Here is a 9,002-nt window from a genome sequence, read left to right as displayed (position 1 = left end):
GGCCGGTGCCGCCCATCCCTACCGCCGGCTCCTCGTCCTCGCCTCCGTTCGCCGCTCGGATCGGATCGGGAGGAGCCCGATCCATCCGTCTCCCGCGTGGGCCGACGCCCCGAATGCCCAGCCCAGCTCCATCAGCCCAAACGGCCTCCTCCCCGCAACCTGGGCCAAGCCCACTAGGTGAGCATCCCCCCTATCCTCCACCCCGTGCGTCATATAGTTATCCCGCGCTCATATGTTTTTTTCCTGAAATCGGCCAAGTCCCCAGATATGCATTAATTATCATGCCATGTTTGACCTGTTGTATCTCTGCATCTGTGGCTTCGTTTCGTGCGTGTAATATGTCAAATTGTTCGTCTCAACGAGTACATCATTTCATTCCATTGCATCATATTCTTTTGAGGTCATCTTGATGCCTGAATCATTGTTGTAAGAGTGCTTCATGATGTTTTCTGCTGTCTGTTATCAGAACGAGCTCTTTTGTCATTTTTTCCATGATTGATGTGTGCATCCTATGAGGTTGATGTCTTCATGTGTTTTGATCTATGCCATGTATACTTACAGAGGTGCTTATCATGTATTTTTGTGATCAATGTGGTGACTAGCACAAGCATGCAAACTAGGCATCGTGATGTTGCTGATTTTAGTCCATGTTCTGCTGTTATTTTGATGCCATGTAAACTTGATGCTACAGAGTGATCCATGCATATTTTGAGATACTTCAGTAAGGGTGTTTTTAACAATAGGTTATTGTCTATCCATTCATGCCCTTTGTTGCAATTATGGATTAGTCTAGCATGTCATTTTCGTGCTCTACTTTTGCACAAAATGTTTCCTGGCAGATTGTTTACATATTATTCAATTTGGCCAAGCTTGCTATAGTTGATCCTTGCATGCTATGGACTTGCTCTTGACTTGGTTTGTTTCGTAAACATGTCTTATTGATGATGCTATTCTTATCTTGTCATGCAATGACTTGTGGTGAGTGAATCGAGCTTGTCAAGTAGTGTACTTGATGTTGTTGTTTTGCTAGGCTGAATCTGTTATTTCGCGATGCTATGTAAACATGTTGCTACTAATCATTCTATGCATAATCTGGAGATGATCACTAAACATGTTTTGATCAACATGTCATCCTCTATCCATCCATGCCCCTGGTTTCATTTATAGGTTGATGAAGCTTGTTGTAATCTTGCTCTAAAGTTGCTTCATAATGTTGTTGTCAGCCTGTTAACATTAAGTTCAGTTGTTGCTATGTGTTTTCCTAGTGTTCCATGCACCCTATGACCTTGCTATTGCCATGCTTAGCTTCACAAACATGCCTTATTACTGTTGGTTGCCTTGCCATGCCATGTTTTGCCCTGTAGAGAGTTGGACAAGCTCATCTACATGCCTTCATAATTATGTTCCTGCCATGTATGAATCTGTATTATAACTTGCCATGTTTACGTGGGTGCCATCATATTTTCTGATCCTTTTTGGCTTATGGTCACTAAAGGACATTTGATCTATGCATTTAGTAGATTCATGCCATGCCTTTGTTTGCCATGATAAGTTCCTGTAACTTGTTGTTTGATAGCTCTGAACATTCCATCGTGATGTTATTTTCTGCAAAGTCTAAAATTGTTCTAACTTGCAATCTTATCATGTGTGTTTGAGCATGTTCTAGTGATTTCTGGAGATAGTTCAGTGTTCATGTTTTGTTGTGCTTTACCTATACATCATGCCCATGCCTTTTGTTTTCTTGTTGAGGTCCTGTAGCATATTGTTTTGGTGCTTGTGTTGGAAATATGCCCTAGAGGCAATAATAAATTGATTATTATTATATTTCCTTGTTCATGATAATCGTTTATTATCCATGCTAGAATTGTATTGATAGGAAACTCAGATACATGTGTGGATACATAGACAACACCATGTCCCTAGTAAGCCTCTAGTTGACTAGCTCGTTAATCAATAGATGGTTACGGTTTCCTGACCATGGACATTGGATGTCGTTGATAACGGGATCACATCATTAGGAGAATGATGTGATGGACAAGACCCAATCCTAAGCCTAGCACAAGATCATGTAGTTCGTATGCTAAAGCTTTTCTAATGTCAAGTATCATTTCCTTAGACCATGAGATTGTGCAACTCCCGGATACCGTAGGAGTGCTTTGGGTGTGCCAAACGTCACAACGTAACTGGGTGGCTATAAAGGTACACTACGGGTATCTCTGAAAGTGTCTGTTGGGTTGGCACGAATCGAGATTGGGATTTTGTCACTCCGTGTAAACGGAGAGGTATCTTTGGGCCCACTTGATGGGGTTATGTACCTAGGGTAGGGTCACGGACCTATCCCAAGTAGCTTACCCTAGGACATCCCTAGAAGAGGTCGCCTTCCAGTTGACCACCAAGGACTCACTCGACCAACGAGGACACACTCGACTGGCCTGAAGGACTCGACCACGAAGACTCACTCGACCGCCAGGAGGTCAAGAGGCACTCTGCACCGCAACGGTCTGTAATTAAGTAGACTTTATGATAGTAAAGGAACTTTATGTGGGGCGTTACCAGTAACGCCCCAGACTTAACTCACCTTAAACCTTCTCCTACGTGGGCTGGCTGGGGTCCTGGCACACTCTATATAAGCCACCCCCCTCCACAGGCAGAAGGGTTCGGCACCTTGTAATCCATACATTCATAATCCACTCGACCGCCTCTGGGCTCCGAGACGTAGGGCTGTTACTTCCTCCGAGAAGGGCCTGAACTCGTACATCCTTTGTGCTTACAACCTCTCCATAGCTAGGACCTTGCCTCTCCATACCTACCCCCCACTCTACTGTCAGGCTTAGAACCACGACAGTTGGCGCCCACCGTGGGGCAGGTGTTTTAGTGATTTTGTGGAGAAGTTGTGATTCTTCCGAGTATTTTCATCATGGTGTCTGCTGGAGTTTTGATCGAGGGTCAAGAGATCCGTCTCGGCACTCTCACCTTCATCGCCGACGACTCCGCATGGCTCCAAGAGGCTCCACTCGACGTAGATGCGCTCCCCGTCCGCGGTGCGATGCATTTTCGCGCATGTGTCAGCGGCGTTCTGCTGCGTCAACCATCGACCCAGTATCGGTCGGTTCCTCCGTCTTCCGCCCTCCCGATCTCCCGCCAGCGCAAGCGCTCAGGCCGGTCGAGGCTTCAGCGATGGGTGAGTCACGCGGTGGCTCGCCAGTCGGCCACTATACAAGTTGCGGCAATCGAGCCCAACGAATCTCTCTACGGCTTGTTCGATCAGTCGACTGGCTCCGGAGAGACTGCATCCGAGTGCGGAAGCAGTGATCCAGCGGCGGAAATCTTGATGGTCGACGGGCCCCATAGCCCTCCTGGCTTCGCCCGCGGTGGTGGAGCAGGTGACGGCGGCGACCCTGCTCGAGGTTACGAAGAGTACCAGCCCGAGCCACTCGACTCTTTACAAAGAGAAGAGCTTCGCCGCAGGAACGAGGATCCCCTGCGCGTTCCCATCGCAGGAGAAACCCCCGAGGCTCGTGCCTTGGAGGAGGCGCGTCTAGCCAATTTGGCCGAGCGCACTCGACTAGAGAACCTTCAGCGAGCACTCGACGAGCGCGCGCGGCAACGAGTTCCCGACACCGGTCGACGTCAACTCTTTCCGCCGACTCAGGTATATCGAACCCCAATTCAGAATTTAGCAGCTGCGACCCGTATAGCAGAGTCCATTCAGCCTTCGCAGTCAGAAGCTGGCAGAGGTTTGCTGCAAATCAGGGATCTGCTCCGGGCAGCAGGAGATCAGAATTCAGCCGTGTCTCAGTCGCGCAACAGAATTCACAGTCGATCTGTCACTGTGAATACGGTTCAGTCGGCTCACAGCCCCAGATCGCCTCCGCGGCGCGAAGGGCGTGAATATCGGCGAGATCAATATGGCGACAGGCTCGACCGAGATGATAGGCGTCGAGTGCCCTATTCCCCTCCGAGGGGTGGGTCTTACGCTCCTCGGCAGCCAGATGATAGGCGTCAGTACAGTACAGGGCGTAGAGTTCCAGTTGACCCCAGGGAGCCAGGCTTCGACGCGCGATCCATTATCATGCAAGGGTTGGTCGACCGGAACAGAGCCCATCGTGGTGCACTCGACAGAGAAGTGCCCACGAGCAGTCGAGTACATGTTTCTGGTCCCGAATGTTTCAGCAGAGCTATCAGAGCCGCTGTTATTCCCCCCAATTTCAGGCTGGCAACAGGAGTCAGCAAGTTCACTGGTGAGTCTAAGCCTGAAACTTGGCTTGAAGACTACCGAGTGGCAGTTCAGATCGGTGGTGGGAACGACGAGGTGGCCATGAAGCATTTGCCCCTCATGTTGGAAGGTTCTGCCAGGGCATGGTTGACCCAATTACCTCCTAGCAGTATTTACACTTGGGAAGATCTGTCCCGAGTGTTCGTCAGAACGTTCGAAGGGACTTGCAAGCGGCCAGCGGGATTGACAGAGTTGCAAGTCTGCGTACAGAAAACCAATGAGACTCTCAGAGAGTATATTCAGAGGTGGATCACTTTGCACCACACTGTGGAAAATGTCTCTGAACATCAGGCAGTATGCGCCTTCAAAGATGGTGTCAAGAACAGAGAACTGAGCTTGAAATTTGGTCGAACCGGTGACATGACCTTGAGTCGGATGATGGAGATTGCTACAAAGTACGCCAACGGCGAAGAAGAAGACCGACTCCGAAGCGGCAAGCACAAGCCGAGTCAGTCAGAAAAAGGAAATTCCAGTCGGAAACAGAAGCGGAAGGCTGAACCGGCAGCTCCTGGAGAGGCTCTGGCCGTGACTCAAGGAAAGTCTAAAGGGAAACCAAAAGGATCCTGGAACCCTAAGAAGGTGAAGGATAAAGAAGGGAACGACGTGATGGATATGCCGTGTCATATTCACACAAAGAAAGATGAAGAGGGGAATATCATTTACCCAAAGCACACCACTCGCCAATGTCGACTCCTGATCCAGCAGTTTCAGGGAAAACAGTCTAAGGACAAGGAGAAGGAGTCAGACAAAGCCGAAGACAAAGAGGACAGTGAGGGAGGATACCCGCATATCAACTCCACTCTGATGATCTTCGCAGATGTGGAAAGCAGAAGTCGACTGAAAGTAATTAACCGAGAGGTTAACATGGTTGCTCCAGCGAAGGCAAATTATCTGAAGTGGTCTCAAACACCCATCACATTCGACCAATCTGATCACCCAACTCATATTGCCACCCCTGGGAGGCAAGCTTTGGTGGTCGATCCAGTTGTCGAAGGCACTCGACTGACAAAGGTGCTGATGGACGGTGGAAGTGGGCTGAATCTGTTATATGCAGACACGCTGAAAGGTATGGGCATTCCGATGTCCCGATTGAGCACTAGTAACATGAGCTTCCATGGAGTTATACCAGGGAAGAAGGCTGAGTCTCTCGGCCAGATAGCTTTGGACGTAGTATTTGGCGATTCAAAGCATTTCCGCAAAGAAAAGTTGACGTTTGAGGTCGTGGATTTTCAAAGTGCATATCACGCCATTTTGGGGAGGCCAGCCTATGCACGGTTCATGGCTCGACCATGTTACGTGTACCTCAAATTGAAGATGCCCGGTCCCAAAGGTGTGATCACTGTCACCGGTGATAGGAAAAAGGCAGAAGAGTGCTTTCAGAAAGGCTCCAAAATTGCCGATTCCCAAGTGACAGCGGTCGAGTTCGAAGAATACAAGCAAAACGCAGATCCGAGTGACTTGCTGCGATCCAAGAAGCCCGCCACAGAATCTGCATTCCAGTCGTCCGGTGAGACGAAGCCTGTTCACATTCACCCGACCGACCCCGAAGCGGCTCCGACCCGCATCTCCACAACACTCGACCCAAAATAGGAAGAAGCGCTCATCCAGTTCCTCCGTGAGAACTGGGACATTTTTGCATGGAAGCCCGCTGACATGCCAGGTGTTCCCAGGGGACTGGCTGAGCATCGCCTAAGAGTCGACAAGTCTGCAAAGCCAGTCAAAGAACATCTTCGGCGATCCGCCGTCCAGAAGAGAAAGGCCATTGGTGAAGAAGTGGCTCGACTGTTGGCGGCAGGATTTATCCGAGAGATATTCCACTCCGAGTGCCTCGCTAATGTCGTCATGGTTCCTAAGAAGGACAAGACGCTCCGAATGTGCATTGATTTCAAGCACATCAACCGGGCCTGCCCGAAAGATCACTTTCCTCTCCCTCGCATAGATCAAATTGTTGACTCGACCGCGGGATGCGAGAGGTTGTCTTTTTTAGATGCTTACTCCGGGTACCACCAGATCCGTCTGTATGGACCCGATGAAGTAAAAACAGCTTTCATCACTCCATTCGGGTGCTTCTGCTATATCACCATGCCATTCGGCCTCAAGAATGCCGGAGCCACATTTATGCGAATGATCCAGAAGTGTCTGCTCACTCAAATCAGTTGGAATGTGGAAGCTTATATGGATGATATTGTTGTCAAGTCACGAAAAGGTTCCGACCTGCTCGCTGACCTCGCCGAAACATTTGCCAACCTCAGAAGGTATGATATCAAGCTCAATCCATCAAAGTGCACATTTGGAGTTCCTGGTGGCAAGTTACTCGGTTTTCTCGTTTCCGAACGGGGAATCGACGCCAACCCAGAAAAGATTGGCACTATTCTCCGAATGAAACACCCTGTGCGAGTGCACGATGTCCAGAAGCTTACTGGATGCTTGGCCGCATTAAGTCGATTCATCTCACGACTCGGTGAAAAGGCACTGCCTCTTTACCGACTGATGAAGAAGGCTGACAAGTTCGAGTGGACTCCGGAAGCTGATGCAGCGTTTGCCGAGCTAAAAGCTCTGCTCTCCACCCAGCCGGTGCTTGCTGCTCCAATCAGCAAAGAGCCTCTGTTGCTCTATATCGCAGCCACAGGACAAGTCGTCAGTACTGTGCTAACGGTCGAGCCGGAAGAAGAAGGAAAAGCTCTCAAAGTTCAGCGCCCAGTGTATTATTTGTCTGAAGTCTTGACTCCATCCAAGCAGAGATATCCTCATTATCAGAAGCTTGTGTATGGAATATACATGACCACAAAGAAGGTTGCTCATTATTTCTCTGACCATTCAATCACAGTCGTCAGCGACGCTCCACTATCAGAGATTTTGCACAACAGAGATGCAACTGGTCGAGTGGCCAAATGGGCGATTGAACTTCTTCCCCTTGATATCAAGTTTGAGGCAAAGAAAGCCATTAAGTCCCAGGCAATAGCAGATTTCCTCGCCGAGTGGATCGAACAGCAGCAGCCGACTGAAGTTCACTCGGAGCATTGGACCATGTTTTTCGATGGTTCTAAGATGTTGAATGGTTCCGGTGCTGGGGTTGTCCTGGTTTCCCCCAGGGGAGATAAGCTCAGATATGTGCTCCAGATTCACTTTGATTCCTCCAACAATGAGGCAGAATATGAGGCCCTCCTATATGGGTTGCGCATGGCCATTTCACTCGGCGTCCGACGCCTAATGGTCTATGGTGACTCGGATTTAGTGGTCAATCAGGTGATGAAAGAGTGGGACGTAAGAAGCCCAGCCATGACTGGATACTGCAGTGCAGTGAGAAAGCTGGAGAAAAAGTTCGAGGGGTTGGAGCTCCATCACATACCCCGACTGGAAAATCAAGCAGCTGATGATCTAGCAAAGATAGGTTCCAAGAGAGAAGCCATTCCGAGTGGTGTGTTCTTGGAGCATATACATGCTCCGTCAGTCAAAGAAGATCCTTTCACGGAAGAAACTCCGCAGCCCAAGAGTGCCACAGATCCGACTGAAGTTGAAGTCCCAGCGGTGGTCGACTTGATCATGGAGGTTTTGGTAGTCATTCCCGACTGGACGATTCCGTATGTCGCATATATCTTGAGGAAAGAGCTTCCGAAGGATGAGGAAGAGGCTCGACAGATCGTCCGTCGATCTAAGGCCTTTACTGTTATCAAAGGACAATTATACAAAGAGAGCGCGACTGGAGTCGGTCAGAAGTGCATAACACCAGAAGAAGGTCGACTCATCCTCAACGATATTCACTCGGGAACCTGTGGTCATCATGCGTCCTCTCGGACCATCATGGCCAAAGCATACCGAGCCGGATTTTACTGGCCCAAGGCGAATGAGATGGCAAAGGAGATAGTAGATAAGTGCGAAGGATGTCAGTTCTACTCGAATATGTCGCACAAGCCTGCGTCAGCTTTGAAGACCATCCCACTCGTCTGGCCTTTTGCAGTTTGGGGGCTAGACATGATCGGTCCTTTGAGAACAGGACGAAGTGGCTTCACGCATGTACTGGTGGCAGTCGACAAGTTCACCAAGTGGATCGAAGCTAAACCAATCAAGAGCCTCGACACCGGTACTGTTGTTAGCTTCATCAGGGAACTAGTATTCAGATATGGAGTCCCGCACAGCATCATTACGGATAATGGGTCGAACTTTGACTCAGAGGAATTCAGAACCTTCTGCAACTCCCAGGGCACACGGGTCGACTACGCATCAGTCGCCCATCCGCAGTCGAATGGACAAGCAGAGCGAGCTAATGGACTGATTCTCAAGGGACTGAAGCCGCGACTGATGCGTGATCTCAAACACGCGGCTGGAGCTTGGGTCGACGAACTTCCATCTGTACTCTGGGGACTGCGGACCACGCCCAATCGGTCGACCGGAAGAACTCCATTCTTCTTGGTCTATGGAGCTGAAGCAGTCTTGCCGAGTGATCTTCTCCACAATGCTCCTCGAGTCGAAATATACAACGAAGTGGAAGCTGAACAAGCGCGGCAGGACGCAGTCGACCTTTTAGAGGAAGAAAGGGAGATGGCTCTGATCCGGTCGACCATCTACCAACAAGATCTGCGCCGTTTCCACGCCCGAAATGTGAGAGGTCGAGCCTTCCAGGAAGGGGATTTGGTTCTCCGAGTGGATCAGCACAAACCACACAAACTTGCTCCTTCTTGGGAAGGCCCTTTCATCGTCACCAAGGTTCTCCACAACGGGGCATACC

Source organism: Triticum aestivum, chromosome 2B, assembly GCF_018294505.1.
Source record: "Triticum aestivum cultivar Chinese Spring chromosome 2B, IWGSC CS RefSeq v2.1, whole genome shotgun sequence".
NCBI classification, from domain to species: domain Eukaryota; kingdom Viridiplantae; phylum Streptophyta; class Magnoliopsida; order Poales; family Poaceae; genus Triticum; species Triticum aestivum.
Note: the sequence above shows the minus strand (reverse complement) of the source record.